General features: G+C 34.6%; 2 long non-coding RNA genes across 4 annotated transcripts in view; one reads left to right on the top strand and one right to left on the bottom strand.

The window, feature by feature from the left end:
- Positions 1-26,809, bottom strand: part of LOC111559720 — a 431,348-nt gene that overhangs the window by 263,418 nt on the left and 141,121 nt on the right. The gene's annotated exons all lie outside the window — the stretch shown is intronic.
- The window catches only part of LOC123383839, a 28,731-nt gene continuing 10,340 nt past the window's right edge, over positions 8,419-26,809 (top strand). For both annotated transcript variants that reach the window (XR_006594111.1, XR_006594112.1), the window contains exons 1-2: positions 8,419-8,661; positions 20,029-20,164. This is a non-coding gene — a long non-coding RNA (uncharacterized LOC123383839). The remainder of the gene's footprint in view (positions 8,662-20,028; positions 20,165-26,809) is intronic.

Genomic DNA, 26,809 nt, shown 5'->3' with positions numbered 1-26,809 from the left:
TTATCTAAAAAAGAGTTTTAAGAGCAAATACTGGCTACCAATCATATGTATAAATCTTCCCCCAAATCTAAAAATAGGAATGCGTTAAACAGAATGCACAAAGACAGAGAACGGCTCATCAAACTTTCCCAGCTAGGAAAATGTGGCTTTCCCATACATCATTCAATAAAAAACAGATGGGAGCAAGTTGGTTGCCAAATAGAAAGGAAAGATATACAGCATGTTATAATTATGAGCTTCGGGTAAACAAAGGGAGGGAGAAGACTATATTAGAACAAAAAAGCAAGGTTTCTTCCATGAAAACTCTTTCTCCAGAGTAGGACAAACTAAGGATAAAATGATATCCTTTTAGAAACATTAAGTACACACAGAATGGACACTTTATCAAGTAGAACCCACCTCCCTTCTTTTGGTTATAACACCCCAGATCCTTTGCCACTCCTGGTACTTGTGGTTCAGGGGTTCCTTTTAGGCTCTGGTGATGGATGGTGTGATTCATGTTGGTTCAGTCTCTGTAAGTCTTATGACCAAATCAGGTCAAGTCGGTTGTCTCTCAAACTGGTCCAATTTAGAGTAAATTCTAGAGTTTGCACAAAAACTATCTAAAAGAGATAGATTCTGTTTCTGTGGAGTTGAGCCTAAGAGACTGCAGGTCTAAAGTTGCTGACAGTCATACTGACACCACATGAAAGTGAAATGCAACAAACCATATAGGAGAGCAGATTGATGAGATAGATGGTAGGCCCTGATGACAACATTTCGGCCCCTTCATCAAACTGCTCCTGAATCAGATGTTCCTCTGGAATTTTGAGTCATGCGAACCAATAAACTTCCCTTTTATCTTAAGCCAGTTTGGGTTGGATTTTCTACCTATTGATCCTACAAAAGCCCTTAATAATTAAACTCCAGTTTCAGGAACAATGTTGAATAAACAGAAACTAGAGCCACTTCAGTTTACAAAACACCTTTTTCACATTCACTCTCCTAATTCTGTGAAGTAAGTGTTACTACAATCCCCATTTTATAGACGAAGATAAATGGTGTTTGAGTTTGTGCAGGCTGCTGCAAGAAAATACCACTTTCTACTAAAAGAAATACCACTGGGTAGCTTATACATTCACAGAAATGTATTTCTCAAAGTTCTGGAGGCTAGAAGTTGAAAATCAGGGAGCCAGTATGATCTACTTGAAGGTCCTCTTTCTGCTCATAGACTTCTTTTTCTATATTCACATGGGGGAAAGGGAGCTAGCAAACTCTTTGAGACCTCTTTTATTCTTTTATTAAAGTATAATTAACATACAGAGTTATATTAGTTTCAGGTGTACCATATAATGATTCGACAATTCCATATATTACTCAGTATTTATCATGATAAGTGTGCTCTTAATCTCCTTTATCTATTTCAAACCCCCACCCCTCTGGCAACCACCAGTTTGTTCTCTGTATTTAATAGTCCTGTTTGTTTCTTATTCTTTCTTTCTTTGTTTTGTTTCTTAAATTCCACATTTGAGTGAAATCATATGGTGCATGTCTTTCTGTCTAACTTACTTCAGTTAGCATTATAACCTCTAGATCCATACATATTTCCATATTGTTGCAAAAGGCAAGATCTCATTATTTTTATGACTGAAAATATTCTACTATATATGTGTATATATATATATATATATATGTATATACTATGTATGTGTGTGTGTGTGTGTGTATATATATATATATATATATATATATATAATCACTTCTCTTTATCCATTCATCTATCAATAGACACTTAGGTTGCTCTTGTATCTTAGCTATTGTAAATAATGTTGCAATTAACATAGGGGTGCATATATCTTTTTGAATTAGCATTTTCATTTTCTTCGGATAATACCCAGTTGGAGAATTACTACATCATATGGCATTTCCATTTTTTTGAGGAATCTTCACACTCTTTTCCACAGTGGTTGCACCAATTTGCATTCCCACAAACAGTTCACAAAGATTCCTATTTCTCCACATCCTCACCAATACTTATTATTTCTTGTCTTTTTTATTTTAGACATTTTGACAGGTGTGAGGTAATGTCTCATTGTGGCTTTGATTTGCATTTCCCTAACGATTAGTAACACTGAGTATCTTTTCATGTGTCTGTTGACCATCTGTATATCTTCTTTGAAAAAATGTCTATTTAGGTCCTTTGCCCATTTTTAAATCAGGTTATTTGTTTTTCTGGTTGAGTTGTATAAGTTCTTTAGATTTTTGGATATTAATCCCTTATTGGATACATCATTCGCAAATATCTTCTCCCATTCAATAGGTTGCCTTGTGATTCTGTTGATGGTTCCTTTGTGCAGAAGCTTTATATTTTGCTATAGAACTAGGGCAAATAATACTATAATTTGTATGTAACCACACACACACACACACACACACACACACACACACACATACACACACACACAAAACCTGAACAGCCAAAGCAATCTCGAGAAAGAAGAACAAAGTTTGAGGTGCCACAATCCCCGATTTCAAGACATGCCATAAACCTGCAATAAACAAAACAGTATAGTGCTGGCACAAAAATACACACATAGATCAATTGAAAATAACAGAGAGCCCAGAAATAAACCCATGCACATATGATCAACTGATCTTCAACAAAGGAGGCAAGAATATGCACTGTAAAGACAGTCCGTTTAATAAATGGTGCTGAGAAAACTGGACATGCAAAGGATGAAAATTGATCACTCTCTTAAACCATACACGAAAATAAACTCAAAATTGATTAAAGACCTAAATGTGAGACCTGAAACCATAAAACTCCTAGAAGAAGTCAGGCAAGAATTTCTTTAACATTGGCTACAGAAACATTTTTCTAGATATGTCTCCTCAGGCAAGGGAAACAAAAGCAAAAATACACTATTGGGACTACATCTGTGAGGCCCCTTTTGTAAGGTCACTAACTCATTCAAGATAACAGAATCCTCATGACCTAATCACCCAAAGACCCACTTCATACCATCACCATTAGTATTTCAACATATGAAATGAGGGGAGATACAAGCATTCAAACCACAGCAATGAATTTCCCAAGATTACACAGTTGGTAATTAGCAGTACCCAGGTTTTATGAATTCAGATCCCATAATTGTCTACTTGTGCTTTTTAACCTCAGGTGGAAAAAAAAAGGAAAGGGGTGTTCAATGGTATGTCAGATAGTAAAAAATAAAAACACAGTTTAAGTGTAACATCTTTCTAGAACTTTAATTTTATTCAAATATCTGGGCAAAAGGGTATGAGAAATATAATTTATAACTAGTTCTATACAGATTTACTGTACTTTAAATCCTAATGTAATATAGAATAATGCAAACATTTTTAGAATTCAAACATGAGGTCATAGTATAATGTCAGGTTCATAACTGGCCACTTGGGCATTTACTTCCAGACCAGAAGGTAAGAAAGTTCTATCCTTTTGCCATAAGGAAGCACATAAAATGCAGTAACATTTTAAAGCTCAAACGAAAGGACAAAATTGATTGTTTATAAATAAATGAGGTTCCATGCATAAAATCTATCACTTTTTTCTATATTTAGACACAAAAACACTATGGATCCCAAGGAATGATTATGATTATAGTAAGTAAATAAGCCCAGGACATCTTGAATAAATAGTAGAAGGATGTATGTGTACAAAATGTTCCAAGCAAACTAAGATTTCTATTGCCATTTATGTGCTATTGACCTAGATGTTCCAAAAATTCTGGTCACTAATAATTGCCCATAGAGACTTCCAAAATATTTTAGCAGCACAGTGCAAGCAAATGTTTCTTTAAGCTAATACAAAAAAAATATTGATGATAAAATTTATAATCAATCTATAAGAAAGGAGGCAAGAATATACAATGTGGAAAGACATTTTTTTCAATAAATAATGTTGGGGAAATTGGATAGCTACATGCAAAAGAGTGAAACTGGACCACTTTCTTACATCATACAGAAAAATACACTCAAAATGGATTAAATACCTGAATGTGAGACCTGAAACCATAAAATTGCTTAGAAAACATAAGCAGTAATATCTTGGACATCAGCCTTCATAACATATTTATGGATATGCTTCCTCAGGCAACTAAAGACAAGCAAAAATAAACTATTGGTACTAAAAGAAAATAAATAGCTTTGGCACAGTGAAGGAAACCATCAACAGAATAAAAAGGAAACCAAGTGAATGGGAGAAAATATTTGCAAAGGATATATCTGAAGTTAATATCCAAAATAAATAAAGAACCCATACAACTCAACACCAGAAAAATAACTTGATTTAAAAATAGGCAGAAGACAAGAACAGACATTTTTCCAAAGGCATCCATACGGCAAACAGACACATAAAAGATTCTTAACATCACTAATCATCAGGAAAACACAAATCAAAACCACAGTATCACCTCACAGTAATCAGAATGCCTAGTATCAAAAAAGATAAGAAATACTATGTGTTGGCAAGGATTTGGAGAAGAAACCTTCATGCACTATTAGTAGGAATTTAAATTGTTGCAACCACTGTGGAAAACAGTATGAAAGTTCTTCAAAAAATTAAAAATAGAAATACCATATGAGCCAGTAATTCCACTACTATTTATACACACAAAAAAATGAAAATAGTAATTCAAAAAGATATATGTACCCCTTTATTTACTGCAGTTTTATTTACAATAGCCACTGTATAAAGCCAACTCAAGTGTCCATCAATCAATGAATGGATAAAGAAGTGGAATATATAAATACTGGAATATTAGTCACTAAAAAGAATGGAATCTTGCCATTTGTGACAATATAGATGGAGCTAGAGGTTATAATTCTAAGTTAAATAAGTAAATAAAGACAAAGATGTGATTTCACCTACATATGGAATCTAAAAACAACAACACCACCAACCAAATAAACAAACCAAATAAACAAACTCTTAAATACAAAGAACTACTAGTGGTTGCCAGAGGGGAGGTTGGTGAGGGGATGGGCAAAAGAGATAAAGGGGATTAAGAGCACAAACTTTCAACTGTAAAATAAATAAGTCACAGAGATGAAGAGTAAGCATAGGGAGGAGAGTTAATAATATTACAATAACATTACACAGTGAAAGATTGTGACTATATTTGTTGTGGTGAGCATTCAGCCATGTATGGTATAGTCAAATCAATATGTTGTAAACCTGAAACTAATGTAACATTTATGTCATTTATACTTCAATTTAAAAAAAGAAAGTCAAACATCTTAAAATGGGGAGATTATACTAAATTATCTGGGTGGCCCACTGTACCATGGTCTTTATAAGAGGAGGCAGGGGAGTAAGTGCCAGAGAGGCATACGTGATGACAGAAGTAGAGGTCAGAGTTATGCAGGCCACAAGCCAAGAAATGCCAAGTGCCCCATGGAAGCTGAAAATGGCAAGGAAAAAGATTCTCCCCTAGAATTTCTATAAGGAACACAGACCTACCAATCAATTTTAGATACCGTACTCCAGAACTATAAGATAATAAATTTGTAGTTTTAAATCACTATGTTTGTAGTAATCTGTTACAGTAACAATGGGACACTAATACAGGGGAGCTGTGTTTACTTATTGGGACATTTTGGAAAAATAAAAGTATTAAAATATTGAGTGAGGCAGGAAGATTTTCCAGGGTGAAGGGTTCCTAAAAGCCAAATATCCAATTGCTTAGTATCTGGTCTGCATCATCTAGCTCACTTTCTGCTAGGCGATCATTTCCCAGTAAACATTCAAAAATCTATTTTATTTCTAAAGGACATAGGAAATTTTAAGTCAGAAAATAAAAATTTTAAGCATACTTTAAAAATAGCACCTAAAATATCAAATGCCCAGGAACAAATCCAGTAAAACAAGACTCTGCATATGAAACTTAAAAACAATTTTGAAAGAAATTAAAGATGATCTACATAAGTAGAAACATCATAACTGTAGATTAGAATACTAGTATTACAATGATATAATTGATCCCCAAATTAGTAAAATGCAATCCAAATAAAAATACCAAGGATATTTACAAGATGATTTTAAAATGTATATGGAAATGCAAAGGGCCAAAAATAGCTCAGACAACCTTACAGTAGAAGAAAAGGGTAAAAGGACTACTCTAGTGAAAATCAAGACTTACAAGAAGAACAATGGAATAAACAGAGGCCCAGACACATACCCATACATATATGGACTTGTTATTTACTACAATGGTTATTTTGCAGAGACCATCTAAATAAAAGGTGCTAAGACAAACTGTTATTCACATGGAAAAAAAAATTATTTGACTCCTGCCTCATGGGAGACACATAAGTCAGGGAAGATGGTTTATGCTAAAGTCACAATCAACAGACCTTTTAGAAAATAATTTTAAATAATATCGTCATGACCTTGTACAGAGAAAATATCCCATTCATAAAAACTATTCACTGTAAAATAAGCAATAAACTGGACTATATTACAATTAACAATTGATGTTCATCAAATGACACCACTAAGAAAGTGAAAAGACAAATCAGAATGGGACTATTTGCAACATATTTTACCAGCGAAAGGTTTATTCAGAACATATAAAAAGTTCCTCCAGGGGCGCCTGGGTGGCGCAGTCGGTTAAGCGTCCGACTTCAGCCAGGTCACGATCTCGCGCTCCGTGAGTTCGAGCCCCGCGTCAGGCTCTGGGCTGATGGCTGGAGCCTGGAGCCTGTTTCCGATTCTGTGTCTCCCTCTCTCTCTGCCCCTCCCCTGTTCATGCTCTGTCTCTCTCTGTCCCAAAAATAAATAAACATTGAAAAAAAAATTTAATAAAAAAAAAAAAAGTTCCTCCAAATCAAAATGTAAAGGAGAAACAGTCCAATTAAAAGAGGGACAAAGTCTTAAGCAGGCACTTCACAAACGAGGAAATTCAAGACAACATACAGGAAAAGGCATTCAACTTTATTGGAAATCCAAACTAAGCAATTATTATACCCACTAGACGAGAACATTTAAAAGACTCACAATAGCAAATGTTAGCAAAGATCTACAGTAACAAGAAGTTATATACAATGCTGGTGGAAGCATAAATTGACACAATAATTTTGTAAAATAGTTTGTCACTGGAGATAAACATATTCTATGACCCAATAATTCCACTCCTAGATATATGTAGCCCATATTTTACAATACTCAAAACTATAAAACAACCTAAATGTTAATAGAGTGGATAAAAATTGAAATATTCTACTGCAATGAAATACTATGTTTCAGTAAAAATTGACAAAGAGCAATTACACAAACAACATATATCAGTCTCACCATGTTGGACAAAAGAAGCGAGACACAAAAGAATGCATATTATAATTTCCATTTACAAAAAATTCAAAAACAGGCAAGACTAGACTTAGTGTTTATGAGTGCACTGTAGGTGCCAAAATCATGAAGCAAAGTGGAAAGATGACTATCATTATCAATATAATAGTTATTTGGGGGAGTAAGAAAGAAAAGAGTGAAAGGTAAAGTAATGACAATGGTCTATCTTGATCCTGCTGATTGGTACATAAATGTTTGCTTTACCTGTAAACTTATATGCACTTTTCCATTTGTGTGGGATTTGTATAAACATGCTACAGAAAGGGAAAGTAATTACAGTTTACTTTATGGCTCAAATCTGAATAGCATACATAGATTATAATATATATAGTATAATGTAATTAATATAATGAATATAATATTTTATTTTATTAACATATTGATCTGACCGAAGTACAATGTAACTCTGTTAAGAGGATGGGGGTAGAGGGAGAGTTGGAAATACATGTGCATATGCTAGGGAAAAGAGGAGTAAGGAAAAGTAAACCCTCATCTTCTCCAGTGGGAAATCAACAGATAATGCCTACAATTAAAGAAACAACAAGTAGCAATACAAACATGTTATTTAGAGATATGGAGGTAAATACTAAAGAATATTTTAGAAGAATTAAAAGTTACTACAATTAGAAAAGAAGAAATCAAGAGCCAGAAACAACTAAATATCCTTTAAAATGCTATAGATCTCATTGATTCCTTAAACTATCCCCATATGTATATTAGGTAGGAAAGGCTAGATTATAATGTGATAACAAATGATCCTCAATCTTGGATATGTAGCAAAAGCAACAAATAAACATTTTATTGGTGTTAAACCATTGAAATTTAGGCTTATTGACTTATACAAATATCTCTAAATTTAGTTAGATTGCATTTTCCAAAATGGCCACAACAAGGTCTCTCATCCCACAAGTTCTTCACTTAATGTGATATTAGCCTTGCTTCTACTGGAGAGGTGGGTCCATGTTTCCTACCCCTGATTATGGGCGAGACTGTAACTAGGGAAATGATACTATGCCACTTCCAAGGTTAGATCATAAAACGGAATACAACTTCCACCTCATGGGATTCTTGTTCTTAGAGTTCAGTTATCACGTCATGAGGAAGGGAAGAGGCTGCCTGTAAAGACTACTGCCAAGTGTCCCGGATGACAATCCCAGACACCATCAACGTAAAGACATATGAATGAGTGAGCCTTAATATGATTCTAGCCCCAGTCATAATCTGACTAAAACTGCATGAGATACCTGAGCAAGAATTACCTCGGAAAGCCCAGTCAACACCAAGAAAAATGAAAGGTGAGAACAAATTAACTATTGTTGCTTAAGCCACTAGTTTTGGGGAAATTTGTTAAACAGCAAGAGATAATCAGAACAACTGACTTCTTATCCGTCTTATTCTAGTCAGGGATGTGTGTTAATAGATAATATCTATAATTCTGTTCTAAACATAACTTCTTACATTTGGTACCCTTCTTTGTTTGTCACCCCCATGATTCCCTCTCTCTACTTTCCTCTCTGAATATTTGCAGATAATCTGGATCTACTGGCTTGCTCCAAGAAAATCACTGTTTCTTTTCCCTAAGACATTTTTGTCCAATGAAAGGATTTACTAAGTGCCACCACACTGGAACTTTCCCTTGAACTTGATATGATTCTCACTGCAAGACTCGAGTTTTGTTATTCAAGGTTTAAATTTTACTATTTGGGAATAAGGAGTTATTTCATCCAACTTTTCAAGTCCATGAATTTATAGATTGCCTCTACTTTCCTTAATTGCTGCCTTGAATTTGCTGATTTTTTTTAGCCTGTCTCATGTCTTGCCAAAAGAAGATAACATCAACCAACATAAAGCACCAACATTTCACTTCTCTTCCTGATTTCCAAGACTACAAATTCATTTAGTACAATATCTGCTTCCTCAGTGACCATAAGCTACTGTTTTGCCAAATGTGTCACCATCTTTCCAGCCTCCAATAACAGTTTCTTTGCTGCACTACAACAGACCCTGAGACAATGTTCTCTATTTCATGTTTCTGATACAGCCAGTATCACACTCTCAGAAACTAATTTCAGCATCAGATGGATAGGCTACATTATGTGAAGTAACAAACAGCCCCAAATCTCAATTACTTTTAACAAAGTAAAAGTTTATTTCCTACAAACATTACATACAGTATGAGTCATGAAGGGAAGTCTACTTATTACATTCTCTTAGAGATCCAGAATGATGCAGGATTCATCTAAAAATGTAGTTCTTTAATAACTATAGATCCCATGGACATCAACAAGATAATAAAGTAATGCTCTGAACAACTCTGTGCTCACAAATTTGATAACCTAGATGAAATGGGCCAACTCCTTAAAAGACACAATGTGCCAAAACTCACACAAGAAGAAACAGACATCTGAAGGAGCTTATATAAAAAAATTACGTGAAGAGTCATATCTTAATGAAATTGAACCAGCAAATAATAACCTCTAAAACAGAATGCAATATGCCCATTTGGGTTTGCTGGTGAATTCTATTAAATGTTTAAGAAATAAATCATATAAATTCTCTATAATTTTTTTTCAGAATATAAGCAAAGAAAATACTTTCTAATTCATTCAATGAAGGCAGCATTCCCTAATACCAAAACTAGACGAAGGTATTACAAAAAATAACACTAAAGACCAATATCTCTCATAAACATAGATACAAAAATCCACAACAAAATCCTAGCAAGTTGAATCCAACAATGGATTAAAGAATTATACACCACGACCCAGTGGGATTTTTCCCAGGTGTACAGGCTGATTCAACTTTCAAAAATCACTTGATGTAATCTATCACATCGACAAGAAAGAAAAGAAAGAAAAAGAAAGAAAGAAAGAAAGAAAGAAAGAAAGAAAGAAAGAAAGAAAGGTCACATTATCATTTCCGTAGATGCATTAAAAAAATTACAAATCCAACATTCATTAATAAAATAAACTCTCAGCAAACTAGGAATAAAGAGAAATTTCCTCAACTTGATAAAAAAATATCTGTGCGAACACCTACAGCAAACATCATACTTACTGGTGAAAAACTCCAAGCCTTCCCATTAAGATCAGAAATAAAGCAAGGATGTCCTCTCTCAGCATTCTTTTCAACATCATACTCTAAGTGTTATCTAACACAAAAAGACAATAAAAGGAAAATAAACATACGCAAACTTGGATGGAAAAAATAAAACTCTTTTTGTTCACAGATGACATAAAAATCTATGTAGAAATTCTGAAAGAATTGACAAAAGAAAACTCCTGGAACTAATAAACACTTATAGATAGCAAGGTTGCAGGATATAAGTTTAAAACACAGAAGTCAATCTCTTTCCTATATATCAGCAATGAACAAGAGGAATTTGAAATCAAAAGCACAGTATCATCTACATTAGCACACCCAAACACAAATATCTAGGTATAAACCTAACAAAATACGTACAAAATCTACATAAGAAAAATGAAAAACTCTGATGAACAAAATCAAAGAACTGAACAAATGGGAAAATATTTCATGTTCATGGATAGGAAGACTAATATTGTCAAGATGTCAGTTATTACCAACCTGATTAATATATTCAATGAAATCTCAGTCAAAATTCCAGCAACTTATTTTGTGGATATCAACAAACTTATTCTAAAGTGTACATGAAGAGGCAAAAGACTCACAATAGACAAATAATATTGAAGGAAAAGAACAAAGTTGGAGGAGTTATACTACTCAACTTTAAGAATTATTAAGTTACAGTAATCAACACAGTGTGGTATTGATAAAAGAATAAACAAATAGATCAATAGAAGAGAACAGAGAGTCTAGAAATAGACCCTCATAAATCATAGTCAATTGATCTGCAACAAGGGAGAGAAGACAATACAATGGAGCCAAGATAGTCTCTTCAACAAACATTTCTGGAACAATTGGACATCCACGTTGGGAAAAAAATAATAAATCTAGACACAGACCTTATATCCTTAACAAAAATTAACTCAAAATGGATCACAGACCTAAATGTGAAACACAAAACTACAAAATTCCTAGAAGAAAACATAGGAGAAAACCTAGATGACCTTGAATATGGTGATGGCACTTTAGACACAATACCAAAGGTATGATCCATGGAAGAAACTCGATAAGCTTGACTGCCTTAAATTTAAATCTTCTGCTCTGTGGAAAAAAAAAAAAAACCGACAAGAGAATGAGAAACAAGCCACAGACTGGGAGAAAATATTTGCAAAAGACATATCTGATAAAGGACTCTTACCTAAAATAAACAAAGAACACTTAAAAACTCAACAACAACAACAAAACTTGGTTTAAAAGTGGGCCAAGATCTTCACAGATATCTCACCAAAGATCTAGAGATGGCAAACAAGCATATGAAAAGATGCTCCACCTTACAGGTCAGGAGGGAAATGAAAATTAAAGGAACAATAAGATAAAACTACACACCTATAGAATGGCCATATCCAGGGGCGCCTGGGTGGCGCAGTCGGTTAAGCGTCTGACTTCAGCCAGGTCACGATCTCGCAGTCTGTGAGTTCGAGCCCCGCGTCAGGCTCTGGGCTGATGGCTCAGAGCCTGGAGCCTGTTTCCGATTCTGTGTCTCCCTCTCTCTCTGCCCCTCCCCCGTTCATGCTCTGTCTCTCTCTGTCCCAAAAAAAAAAAAAAAAAAAAAAAAAAAAAGAATGGCCATAACCAGAAAGTCAACCCCACCAAATGTTGGTGATGATCTGAATCAATACGGAGTCCCATTCATGGCTGGTGGGAATGCAAAATAGTACAGTATGCTGGAAGACAGTTTGACAGTTCCTTACAAATCTAAATATATTCTCACCATATGACCCAGCAATTGCAGTCCTTGGTATTTATACAAAGGAGTTCAAAACTTATGTCCACACAATAACCTGCAGACAGATGCTATAGCAACTCTATCATAACTGCCAAAACTTGGAGCCAACAAAGAAGTTCTTCTTTTAGTGAGTGAATAAACAAACTGTGTTACATCCAGACAATGAAATATTGATCAGTACTAAAAAGAACTGAAATATCAGCTCATGAAAATACACTGAAGAAACTTAAATGTATATTACCAAGTAAAAGAAACCAATCTGAAAAGGCTACATACTGTATGTCCCCAACCATATAATGTTCTGGAAAAGGCAAAGCTGGCAAAACCACAAGTGGTTGCCAGTGGATGAAAAAGAGAGGGAGAGATGAATAGTGAGTGTGCAAAACACTTTTAGGGCACCAAAAATACTCTGTATGATACTATAATGATGGACACACATCATTACACATTTGTCTAAACCCATAGAATGTACAAGACCAAAAGTGAACCAAATGTAAACTATGGACCTTGGGTAATTGTGATGTACCAATGTAGGCTCATCAGTTATAACAAATGTACTATTCTGGTGGTCAATGTTGATAATGGGGGAGGCTATGCAGGTGAGGGACAGGCACTGCATGGGAAATCTCTATACCTTCACCTTCATTTTTCTGTGACCCTAAACTGCTCTAAAAAAAGATCTTTAAAAAAGCAAACCCAAATATGTTGTTAAATTTAATCAATTCTAAAGTATTGAATTCATTTATTGCAATTCAGATCCTTTCATATGATTTTTAATTGAAATATAATTGACATATAACATTATATTAGTAGCTAAGTCAGTCTGTGTGGGTCTTTAAAAACTGTTTCTCAGTTTCTCAGTTTGCTATACCGTTGTTGAGTCTCATAGAAGCAAGCCTGTTGGCTTTTAACATTAGGTGTTTTGCAGACTCGTTTCTCAGATGCGGGTCTTAAAAGTTGGGGCATCAGTGGTAGGATTCAAACCCTTCATGCCTCATGGAGAAAACTGGATGTGAGTTTCTCCTGATTATGGGCCACTGTACCAGGGGTGAGGGTTAAAGCAAGATTGTGTCAGACTTTCCTATCCACTTTGATGTGGGTTTTTTTCTCATTCACTCCATGTGTAGGAGTTGCTTGGCTTGTTTTTGGGTTTCTTTCAAAGGAAATCTGTATATGTAGTTACAGATTCATTGTGTCTATGGGAATTGAGTTCAAGATCCTCCTACATTGCCATCTTGAGTCAGAACCCCTCACATGATATTTTTAAATACCAAGTTATAAGAAACAACTTTAGAACATCTAAGCCAGTCAGTGTTCCTTATTTATTGGATGATCCAAGCATTATTTTCTGAGGGTTTTTAATTCTTGATGATTTTGCCTATTGTTATCTGTTAGCTTTTATAACTGGACGTGCAGTACACTCTAGTCACTCTAAAGATCTCCTGAGCTTCAGGCCTATTTTTAGTAGAACTCATTAGGAAAGCATCCACGTATCACATTGCTAATCAGGCCCAATTACTATAGTCAACCATAACTTCTTCATTCACATCACAAAGAGCAGAATCAATAAAGCTTTTCCTTAGAAATAACTCCCAGAATCACATATCAAAATTGGTCTCCTATGAGAGCTGATGCTACTTCTTGGGAAACAGAATCCTTTCTAAAACACCTTTATTGTATTTTCCTTTTCAAATTATTTCAAATCTCTGAATCATAGGCTGCTATTTCCCCACACTGATGGAACCTGAGAGAACTTTATCTGAAATGCCAACATTAGGGTGAAACTTTAACAAGAGAACTAAAATTTGAAGATAAATCAATAAAGAGAAGTGAGTATATTTGGTTTTTAAAAATTAACAGCTACCAGCTAAATCATTTATTCAGTATTCAAATATTCTATATAGAAAATAAGCAAATAAGTAATTGGAATCTGAGTAACTTAACTGAAGAATCTATTGTGTAATCACATGTGTGTTAAAGTCACATGTCTTATTAACACATTGTATAAATTTGGCAAATCTCTATCTAAATCTGTTCACACCAGGCAATTAAAATTTTTTTAAAAAATTTATTTAGTGAACCACTTCAAGACCTAATGAAATAAAGTAAGCAAAATTTAAGAAAAGTTGATAAAATAAGCAATGTATTCTTATATTTTATGTCTGGAAAATTTTAAACATATACAAAATTAGTGTTTTTTAAAAAAATCACATTTAGGGGCGCCTGGGTGGCGCAATCGGTTAAGCGTCCGACTTCAGCCAGGTCACGATCTCGCGCTCCGTGAGTTCGAGCCCCGCGTCAGGCTCTGGGCTGATGGCTCAGAGCCTGGAGCCTGTTTCCGATTCTGTGTCTCCCTCTCTCTCTGCCCCTCCCCCGTTCATGCTCTGTCTCTCTCTGTCCCAAAAATAAAAAAAAATAAATAAATAAACGTTGAAAAAAAAATCACATTTAAGTTTATGAATCACATGAGCTAATAGCTATTATAACTGAAATAGTACAAAGAAATGTCAGCTCTTTGAGCAACAATAATTGATTAAAAGTACATGATTTCATCTCTACTGAATAAGGAATAAGACACAGAAAACACAAATCAAGCAAAAAAGCATCAATTTTTCTTAAGTTAACAGAGACTTAGGGAAATTCAAACTGTTTCTCATTTTTTTCCACTCTCATATTTCCCCCCTAAAATGCAACTCTATTGCAGTCAGAGTTAAAGAATATTGGAAAAACCAATCCTATGATCAAATTTGGTAGATTAAGTCTGAACTTCTTAAGCTTTCTACTGGCAAAATCAAATCCTTGCTATAGACTTCTCTGGCCTTTGTCTTCTTGTTTTGTTTTGTTTAATTACATGTTTCTCCCACTACTGGCATAAAATCACTTGAGTCTTCCTCCATTGTAATCTTAGATAGGTGGCTTAGTTCTAAAACCTTTTATTCTTTCAGAGTAAGTACAAATTTCCAAATGCTATGCAGTTTGATAAATATGGTGAAGTCAGTCAGAACTAATGTGGGTAGTCAAGTTCTACAATGAAAAAAAATAATAAGGCAACGGAGAAAGAATTTGTTCTCTCTCTGCCTGGAAACACTAGATATTGTAGATTCTGGGGGCCATATACAGCCCCTCCTTGCAAAGTGAAAATCATTTGCACCAATAAAATATTGATGATACAGAAAACAAATTTCCTTTGGCTTAAAGTTCACTTGCTACTACCATTTACCTTCTGACTTCTCTATTACGAAGGAATGGAAGCAATATATGAATATATATGAATAAATGAATATGAGCACTATCCTATTCAATTATACTTTTAACAGTGATTTAACAGGTTGATTTCTATATGAAACGAATAAAAGGTTAGTAATTTTCATCAATACAATTCATTACAATTCATCTCCTCCATCTTCTCAGAGACAACCCTCTAGATGGAGTTCTGAGGTAAATCAGGACTTTCTATTCATCCAAAGCTACGTTTGTCAGTACCTGATAAAATCCACCTTCAAAAATCTTTCAGCTATTCAGAAAATTCTTTCAGTCCCAGGCTTCCTCTCCCAACTTGATATTCTCTCATCCCAGTCTGGTTTTTCAGTTTCTGTTCCCCCTTAGACTGACCATTTGGAATGATGCCTTGGTAATCCATGTGGATTGGGTTTCATTCCTGCCCCAAAGATGCAGCCTCCTGAACCAATGACTTTAGTTTCAAAACTCCCCATTGCCAGCCCGAATTCAGCTCTTGTAACTCTGCCTCCCTATGCAAATATCATGCAGATTTTTTTCTTTTCTTGGGAGAAAGTGCACGGTACAAGGAGGTAGGAGCAGTCTGTTTCTCTAAGTCAAAATGACTATTGATTTAATAATAATGAAAAGTAGAGAAATAATATGCTTTACACAAATCCCTCAATTGTAGTAGGTATGTAATAGGGGGCTCAGTCCATTAAGCGTCCAGCTCTTGATTCAGCTTAAGTCATGATCTCCCGGCTGTGAGATTGAGCCCTGTGCTGTCAGCGTGGAGTCTGCTTGGTATTCTCTCTCTCCTCTCTCTGCCTCTACCCCTCTTCACATTCATGCTCTCTCTATCAAAATATTAAATAAACATTTCTTTTAAAAAGAAAAGAAAATATGGGGCGCCTGGGTGGTGCAGTCGGTTAGGCGTCCAACTTCAGCCAGGTCACGATCTCGCGGTCCGTGAGTTCGAGCCCCGCGTCGGGCTCTGGGCTGATGGCTCAGAGCCTGGAGCCTGTTTCCGATTCTGTGTCTCCCTCTCTCTCTGCCCCTCCCCTGTTCATGCTCTGTCTCTCTCTGTCCCAAAAATAAATAAACATTGAAAAAAAAATTTAAAAAGAAAAGAAAACAAAGGCAGCTTTGAATGGAGGAAATAAAACTGTACACTTCCATTAAATCATTACTCTCTCCAGGGCAATACTATCTTGATTCCTTCATAGAAAACCCTCAGAATAAATCTCTTTAATTAAACTTTAAAAAAAAAGCTGTTTTTTGGGGGGTGTCTGGGTAGCTCAGTCAGGTCATTGTCTGACTTAGGCTCAGGTCATGATCTCACATTTGTGAGTTCGAGCCCTGCATCAGGCTCTGTGCTGACAGCTCGGAGCCTGGAGCCTGCTTTGGATTCTGTGTCTCCCTCTCTCTCTCTCTGCCCCTCCCCCACTCATGCTCTGTCTCTGTCTCTCTGTCTCTCTCTCTGTCTCAAGAATAAATAAACATTAAAAAAAAAACTTTTTAAAAATGAGTTAAAATTTAAAACTTTGGATTCCAGTTTAAGTAACATCATAAAGTTCAGAAACTGAAATAGTAACCATGTAACAACTCAAAAAAATTTTTTGAATTGTAATTCCATGATCTAAATCACACTCAAACTCCAGTGGGGATTTAAAATATAGATAGATAACCAAATCGCATCCCAAACCTGCCAACTCAGAACTTCTGTGGGTCAGAATAGAAAGTATTTTTAATCAGTGGTATTAGCAGTCCCTGAGAAAACTCTCAATCCCTGCTCTAATTGTGCTCCTCTAGTTCATTTTATCTTGTGTGCCTCCTCTCAAAGTTGCCATAACAATAAGCAATCAAAATAAAATATCAATTCCAATGAAAACAAGTGGAAACTAAAGCAAAAGACCTAATATAAACCTACTGACTATTACTGACTCTGATGGATCAGAACGTTTTTGATATCCACTTCTCAGTTTACAATTTAAGTGTAGTGTAGTGTAGAACTTAAGGACATGCAATTGGGAAATATGTGGCCTGGTTCCAATCCAGGCTCAGTCACACACTACCTCCCTCAGTGACCCTGAGAAATTTTCTCCAGTCCTTCTCTTCCTCAGCTGAAAAACCCAGAAATAATATTAGTATCTCCTTCATAGAGTTGCTGTCAAAATTAAATTATTAAATATACATAAATTGCTACGGACAACCTCTTAGCATACAGAAAGCATTCAAGAATCTGAGTTAGGGGTGCCTGGGTGGCTCAGTTGGTTAAGGGTCTGACTCTTCATTTTGGCTCAGGTCATGATCTCACAGTCCATGGGATCGACCCCCAAGTTGGGCTCTGCACGGACAGCATGGAACCTGTTTGGAATTCTCTCTCCCTCTTTCTCTGTCCCTCCCTGCTCGCACTCACTCTCTCAAAATAAATAAATAAACTTTAAAAGAAGAAAGGAAGAAAGAAAGAAAGAAAGAAAGAAAAAAGAAAGAAAGAAAGAAAGAAATAAAGAAAGAAAGAAAGAAAGAGGAAGGAAGGAAGGAAGGAAGGAAGGAAGGAAGGAAGGAAGGAAGGAAGGAAGGAAGGAAAGATCTGAGTTATAATTAATATTATTTTCATTACAGCATCGGAGTGGGTGTTAAAGAGTTAGATATAATGTTCAAGTTCAAAGAAATCAGGCTATAGAATATCATAAATTACTATTTCTTTTTGTAGATATTAAAATGTCCTACTAGTTTAAGTTTATTAGAAGCAAAAATGTTCACAAGCAAAAGCACTTAACAATGAAGGATAGTATGTGTGTATGTATGTATACATACATATATACGCATACATACATATTTCCAAGGCTAGCAAAAAAAAGCATACAATTTTTAAAAAGTAAAAGCAACTTTAGTAGATTTATTTTCATTTATAACTTGTTTATTTTGTTCTAGGGAGTCTGAATTTCTCAAAAGAATTCCTTGCCCAAGTAAACATGCTCTATTACACAAGAATGAAAAAACAATTTCATACTGTAAAAGATTTTCTTTCCAAAAAAGTTATCAGATGCTTAAATACATTCCCACAGGGAAGAAGAAACACCATACACGTGGTCAAGTTCTGTGTTTCTCGTTTCTGTCATTTAATCACTCTGTATTAGTATCTGGCTTTACCACAGGAAAGTTTCATACATGGAATCTGCTTCAAAGCTGAGTATAATAGATTCTCTTCTTTCAGGCTTATTCTATAGAGCATAATTTTCTGGGACAAAATGTGCAAAAGTGCTTTGTGGCAACAAATAGAGAATTGGAGGAGGATACGATAAAAAGTAAACATTGTTCAAAGGAAATAATAGTGACGGGGGTGAACCCCTCTGTCAAATAAATTTAACTTTATTTAAACCCACATGTCACCTACTATTTACATTTTTCAAGATCTAAAGGTGAATTTTTTAAAAAGTGAATTCATTAAGTAGAAATATTTTAAATTCATGTACACATGTCAAAAATCTCTTGAGTTAAGATTCGAAGAAATGTACTCTTTCCCACTCTTCCAAAAATTACAGACTACCTGCTATTATTTTAGATTTTAGACCATTTTTTCATTTTTCTCCTCTACTCCCTTAGGAATGTATATAATTTTTATTTTTTTTTTTACAGATTTAAAGGCAGATTAAAATGAAATTATATAGCTCTTCTAACCTGTTCTTTTTTATTATTTATTAGGTTTCAGAGATCATTTACAAGGAACTAAATATACACCTGTCCTATTAATTGCCACATAATATTCTATCTAATGAATGGCTGTAATTTATTGAAGCATTCCTAATTTATGGGGTACATGCAATATTTCTTCTGTTACTAATACATACCATGTAATACTGAATAATCTTTCAAAATGTTCTCCTTGGCATGCACGCATTGTTAGAATTTTTTTTATCTTTATTTTAATTCCAGTATAGTTAACAAACAGTTCTATATTAGTTTCAGGTGTACAATATAGTAATTCAACAATTCTCTATAAGGAATGTATAGTTTTTAAATTACAGACATAGAATTACAGAAATCTTTCAATCTTAGAACTGAAAAGTAAACAGAAAGACTAAAATGGGCTTGTTTCTCAGTTTCCAAAGAATTAATGTGTAATTTTCAATGCTGCTAATTTAAATCTACTTTAAGAGTTTCTGTCATGCCTAAGTACCTCCCTAGTTTTCTAAATATCTCCTTCCTTCTCAAAGCTAAAAGGCTGGTAGACACCTCCAAAAGTAGCTGAAGTATCTAAAAAAGGTGGATGATAGCAGGAAATTCCACTGTAAAAGACTGAAGAGGTACCCAACAGGGCTGGATCTGAAAGGGTATTATAATATGTTAGCCATAAACTGTACTGCCTACATCAGGGAAGGAATGGGTTAGGGTGGAAGTCAGGGAGGAAAGGTGTTTAAGAAAAACTTAGGAATACATCACACTGAAGAGATAGCATTTGCACTCCTACCATGAAAAAGTCTTCATGTTCAGCCAGTGTGGGTGAAAAGAGAGTGCCAGCTAAGTAAAAGGTATTATCCCTTTTCCTCTAACCTCGATTCTCTTTGTCTAGACAGTGGCTAAACCAGAACATGGAGTGGTAAGAAGAGAGGCATGAAGAAACAATTACTACTAGTCCTTGAGCACCAAATCTGGCTGGGCAAGAGTGGAAGTTGAGGCTGTGTGAAGAGGCAGAATCTTCTAACCGAGTATGAGATTAAAACTTTAATGTAGTCTGGACTGGATATATTCTTAGTATGTTACTTAGTACAATATGTTCTTAGTATATTATTTGAAAATAAGAAAATCCTCGGGGCTAAAAGTTAACAAAAGGTTATGGGATATTCCTGAGCTGTCATTCAGGAGTGGGAAGAGAAATGTGGCAAAGTATATATGAACCAGTGAGGGAGTAAGTAAAGGGTGGGAGACAGTCATTTCCTATTTGTACGCCACTAACTCCAGGTCATTTAATAAACAGGTTACATTTACAATAAACCTTTATCCACTAATATAAACCGTTTCTCTATTCTCTGGAAGAGCTCAAACAAAAGACCTTTGATATCTTCATTTAGACTGTCTATTATGTTGATAATTTCTTAGACAAGTAAGGAGGTGATATAGCTTTCTCTAATCTCCCCTTTTTTAATTCAATGAAACATTAAAAGATTTAAATCAATGAAAGATTATCAGCTTTTTTGGAGGTAGGGCAAAGAAAATTCCAAGTTTATTTTTTAAATGACAGGAAGCAATAAGTATGAAACTGCAAGTGTTCTTAGAGTTTGTACATTCTTTTTTGGAAAGGATATAGGCTGTGCAATGTTTTCTGTAACCATTCACTTCACAGTAAACAAATATGTCTGTATCACTTATTCAGATGAAAATTCAATTTGGCAAAAAAAAAAAAAGTTTTTGTTAGTAAAATCCATAGTTAGTAAGATTGTACATATTTTTTATAACCTTGAACTGAATTTTTAGTTCCTGCCTACCACAGCTAAAGTAAATATATATATATACTTCACCAACTTTAGACTATGTCTTACCATGTATTGCCAAGGGGTTAAAATCTAGTCTATATACTCAGATACGAAGACATATAATTTTCTGTATTTTAAATTACTTCATCTTGGCTCTCAAGCTGACTCCAACTTTGCCAGCTAAATGTATCCTAGTGGTTTTATTTGAAAATAATCTATTTAGAATAATTACTCATTTATGAAAGATTTGTGCTTTCCCTCTAACTCCTTCTTCCCAATATGGCCTCCAGGTACAAGAAAAACTTAAATTTCCAATCAGCTAAGGGTAGGAAGTGTCTGGTCCTCATAATTTCCTCTGATTGCATAACACATCCCATTTGGTCAGAGCAGCAACCTTCTGTTCTCACTGTACCTTCTAAGATGTACCCTGGGCTGCCTGGTCATTGCATACCCTAAAGCAGCATGCACAGAGATGTGGTTGCTCCTACTTGGTCTATTTAAAGTTAGGCTCAGACATGCTACTGACAATAATAGAACTTGGGGCGCCTGGGTGGCACAGTCGGTTAAGCGTCCGACTTCAGCCAGGTCACGATCTTGCGGTCCGTGAGTTCGAGCCCCGCGTCAGGCTCTGGGCTGATGGCTCAGAGCCTGGAGCCTGCTTCCGATTCTGTGTCTCCCTCTCTCTCTGCCCCTCCCCTGTTCATGCTCTGTCTCTCTCTGTCCCAAAAATAAATAAACGTTGAAAAAAAAATTAAAAAAGAACTTGACTTTGCCTCTAGTCCTGAAATGCCCACACACACTATGACCTTATCCTAACCTCAGTCATCTTATGACCAATGATTTGCTCAGCAATTTCTTTTCCCCTCCTCAACCTCTATTGTAATAGTCAAGTTTCTTTGTCATGAGCAATAGATTCTTCCCGAATGAGTGGGGGGATGGAGGTGGATAAGAAGAGCTATAAAAAGATTTTTTGTGGCTTGAAAGAACATTGAGGAGGCTCTAGAACCTGACTTGAGTATGGGCTTCTAGGAATATAATCCAAAATTATGCCATAGGAATTCCACTTTGGAGTAGAATATTGTAGGTGGCAGCAGGCCAACATTCCCACAGCAGCAGCTAGGGAAAAAAAAATGGATGGATTATATTCTTAATGCATCATAGAACAATGAAAACAAAGAGGACTAAAAAGACTAAAAGTCTAGTGCTTCCTAAGTGAGCTGATGGTCTTCAGATACTTTTGTTCCTGGGAAGAAATGCTGATTTTTAAGAATGTGCTGAAGATCCAATTTGAATCAAATAGAGGTATTGTATTGAGGAGGAAAAAAATCACTGAAGCCCTTCAAATTCATATGGACTATAATGATCCATTAGAAACTAGAATAATTCTGAAATCCTGATCTGTTTTCTCCCAAGAAATATTTTTTTTTAGTTCTGGAGTAGAATAAGAGTCTGGTGTTCTAAACTGGAAACAAAGTAAAATCCCCTATTGTCTATGTTTGTTATAATACAAAATCCAAAGAAGGAAAAAAAAAAAAGAAAGAAACACGAGGCATAAGAAACATGTAAGACACAGTCAAAAGCTCTAGTGTACACATAAATTGAACTCCAAAAGAAGAGAAATGAAAGAACTTGAGGCAGAATATCAGTATAGTATAGTTAATATAATATAATACAATAGCCAAGATTTTTCTGAAACTAACAAAAGATAGCCATCAGAAAGATAAATAAAAAACAAACAAACAAAAAACATCAATGCTCATGATAATCAAACTGCTGTAATCCCAAGACAGAAAAACAACTTGAAAGCAACCTGAGAGGGAAAAAAATAATAATAATAAAAATAAGCACTACCTCTATTAGCAAGACTAACAGCTAACCTTTCAATGATGGTATAAAATCCAGAAGACAATGAGATGACATCTTTAAAACGCTGAAAGAAGAAAAAACTTCTAATCTAGAATTTATTATCCAGCAGAAATATCCTTTAAAAATGAAAGCAAACTACACATGTTTTCTTCAATAAAATAAGAAAATTTGTCACCAAAAGACCCAAAGTAAAAGAAATACTGTTCTACATCTGAGATATTTCAAAGAAGAAAATTTTTCTCACTCCTGCAGTCTGGGAGGAAATCATTACATTTTTGGAATTTATGTTATGGAAGAAGGATCTGAGGTTTGTATTCCCATCAAATACTCCACAGTTTCTTTCTGGGGAAGAAAAAAAAAGAATCATGTAAGCCAATTCTCCTTCTTGAATTACAATCATGGTTTCTACATACAAACATATTGGCTAGTCTCTACTTTTTTTTCCAATTTCATATAATGACAGCAATGAATTTTGTACTTTGTGCACTAGGCATGCAATAAATAAATACAGAAATGTGTATGAATTTCTTGGTTTTCAGTCCAGGAGCACTGAAACAGAAATTTTTTAAAATGCTAATAACTTTTTTTTAATATAGCCTTTAGAGTTTAACTTCTTTTCACTTACATGATGTTATTTAATGCTTACAAAATTCCAGCTAAATAATTAGTATTCAAATTTATACACAAGAATAATGTGACTCTAATGAGTTAAGCAATATATTGAAGTATGTGTATCTTAATTTAGGTGGGAGAAAAGTTTGGAAGAGTCAAAATAAAGACAGCTAAGCATCAAAGAGATCAAATACCCAGATTCAGTCCAGATCTCTTATCCAAAATTATCAACTCTGTCCATTATCCACATCAAGCAAATTCAAAATGGATTAAAGACCTAAATGAGAAATATGAAACCATAAAAAAAAACTAGAGAAGAACACAGAAAGTAACCTCTTTGACATTAGCCATGGCAACTTCCTTCTAGATATGTCTTCTGAGGCAAGGGAAACAAAAGCAAAAATAAACGATTGTGATTTCATCAAAATAAAAAGCTCTGCACCGCAAGGGAAGCAATTAACAAAACTAAAACACAACCTATTAAATGGGAGAAGATAAAGCAAATGATATATCTAATAAAGGGTTAGTATTCAAAATTTATAAAGAATTTATAAAACTTAACACCCAAAAAATGAATAATTCTATTAAAAAATGGGCAGAAGACACGAATAGACATTTTGCCAAGGAAGACATACAAATGACCAACAGACACATGAAAAGATGCTCAACATCACTGATCACCAGGAAAATATAAATCAAAACTACAATATCACCTCACCTGTGTCAGAATGGCTAAAATCAACAACACAAGAAACAACAGATGTTGGTGAGAATGTGGATTAAAAAGGAACACTTTTGCACTGTTTGTGGGAATGCAAACTGGTACAGCCACTATAGAAAACACTAGGATGCTTCCTCAAAAAGTTAAAAATAGAAATGCCCTATGATCCAGGAATTGCACTACTAGGTATTTACTCGAAGAATACAAAAATACTAATTCAAAGAGATACATGCACCCCGATGTTTATAGCAGCATTATCTACAATAGGCCAAGTGTCCATCAACTGATGAATGAATAAAGAAGATTTGGTATACATATACAATGAAATATTATTCAGACATCAAAAAGAATGTAATCTTGCCATTTGCAATGACATGAATGGAGCTAGAGAGTAATATGCTAAGTGAAATAAGTCAGACAGAACAACAAATGTCATATAATTTCACTCACAGGTGGAATTTTAAAAATTTCAAAACTGAGCAAAGAGGAGGAAAAGAGAGATTGAGAGAGAGAGAGAGAGAGAGAGAGAGAGAGAGAGAGAGAGGCAAACCAAGAAACAGACTCTTAACTAAAGAGAAAAAACTGATGGTTACCACAGGGGAGGTAGGTGGGGGAATGGGTTAAATAGGTGATGGAGATTAAGGAGTGTACTTATGGTGAGCACTGGGTGTTGTATAGAAGTTTTGAATCACTATGTCGTATACCTGAAACTAATATTACACTGTATGTTAACTAATTAGAATGTAAATAAAAACTTAAAACAAATACACAACAAATATATGTAACATATATGTGTGTGGTATATATATCTACATACTTGTTTATAAGTAACAAACATAAATATCAATATTTTAAAATAACATATATTTAATAAAAGTGATCTTTTAAGTAGCAAACAGATAAAAGCAATGCCATCAGAATAAGTTCCTAACTATCTAGTAACAGACAGCCTTTAGAATTATATTAATAGTAAGGTTAACATCTCTGTGTCATTTTTAAAATACTTAAAGCAGGTTATTTTTTAATTTCCAATTTTGAGATATTTTAAACTTAAAAGTTATATAACAAACATCTATGAACCCACAGTCAAGTTAAACACATATTAACATTTTGTCACCTCCCTTCAGTTTCTTCTATCTTTGATTTTAAAGAAAAAATAATTCCCCCGTGATTTTCCTCTTTTCTTCCCCCCAAATAGCCACTCTTCTGAAGTTGGTATGTTTTTATATGTTGAGTCCATACACATGCATCTATTAATGAATTTTACTAATGTTTTGGTTATTTTTATTTATATAAAAAAGATGCTGTATCAAACCTTTTGTGGATACTTAAAAAAACAATATGTTGATTATTTATACATGTTTACTGCATGTGGATCTTGTTCATTCATTTCATTTTTGTGTGTGAAGTGTTCCACTGTAATAATAAACCAGAGTGTATTTATTAGTCCTTATATTGGTGGGTAATTAGATCATTTCCTATTTTTTGTTATTCTTAAAGCACCTGCAATGAATATTTTTTGCATGTATTTTTCTGTAATACATGAGAGTTCTTTAGCATAGATACATCTAGGGAAAATACACTTGCTGAATGCAAGGTGTTTCCATCTTCAATTTTACTAGTTATTGATTAATGCCTCTCAAATTGTGTTGTGCTAATTTATATTCTTAATGATAACACTTAACTAAGCCCCTTTCCCACATCCTCACCAACCATTAGAGTTACCAGACATTATAAAATATTTACCATTCCGGAGGATGTGAAAGATAATTACATTATTGTTATTATTTTAATAGGCTTAATTGCAATTTGGGGTTCCTCTTTTGTAAACTGTCTATATACGACCTTTGACAATTTTTCTTTGAGGTTGTTGGTCTTATCATTATTAATATGTAGAAATTCTTCTAGATAATTAGTCTAGAGTTAGTCTAAAGAATAATCCTTTGTTCTTTGTGCTACAAATATCTTCTCTCCAGCAAAATAAATAAATAATATGCCACAGGCCTTTAGTGATGAGCAAAATCTTCACCATCAAGCACTACATACTACAATCTCACTGCTCTAAATTCTCTGCCAGGAACACAATTTTAGTCCAGTTGCTAATGCCAACAGGATTAAACTACAGCCTATATTAAAAATTTGACCTTATAAGCACTTCTTGTTTTGTTTTCTTTTGTTTTTAATAAATGGCATCCACCTCTACACATTATTCAGCAACTTGAGTCATTCATTCAACAAATGGGTTTAGAGATCTGAACATGTTACTGTAAATATCATTAACTCACTCCGCTTAATTCCTTAGAATTCCATAATATGAAAATAGCACAGTTGGTTTCAGCATTTCTATTTCAGTGGAAATTTGGTTGTTTCCAAATGTTTTCACTGTTGTCAGTTCCAAGAAAGACTAAGACTTCGCTATCACTTCTCTCTTTGCTGTCTCCTCAAAGTCTTTCACGGGTGTGTGTGATGGTGGAGCTACAAAAGAGAGTATCTAGCATTTTCAGCTTTTCTAGGAGAGATCATCTTCATCCTATTCAAAACAGGAGCCTCTCCCAAGTAGAAAATAGTTCAGAAGGTGCATGGACAAATGTCCTCCTCATTGACCTTTATTGGCATTAGTACCAAAACTTATGTCTACAAACTAATTTAAGCCCTGCTTCCTTAGAGATTTTGATCAAGAA

Source organism: Felis catus, chromosome A1 (genome assembly GCF_018350175.1).
Source record: "Felis catus isolate Fca126 chromosome A1, F.catus_Fca126_mat1.0, whole genome shotgun sequence".
Taxonomy (NCBI): Eukaryota; Metazoa; Chordata; class Mammalia; order Carnivora; family Felidae; genus Felis; species Felis catus.
The sequence above is the reverse complement of the archived record's forward strand: the minus strand, read 5'-3'. Positions and strand labels throughout refer to the sequence as shown.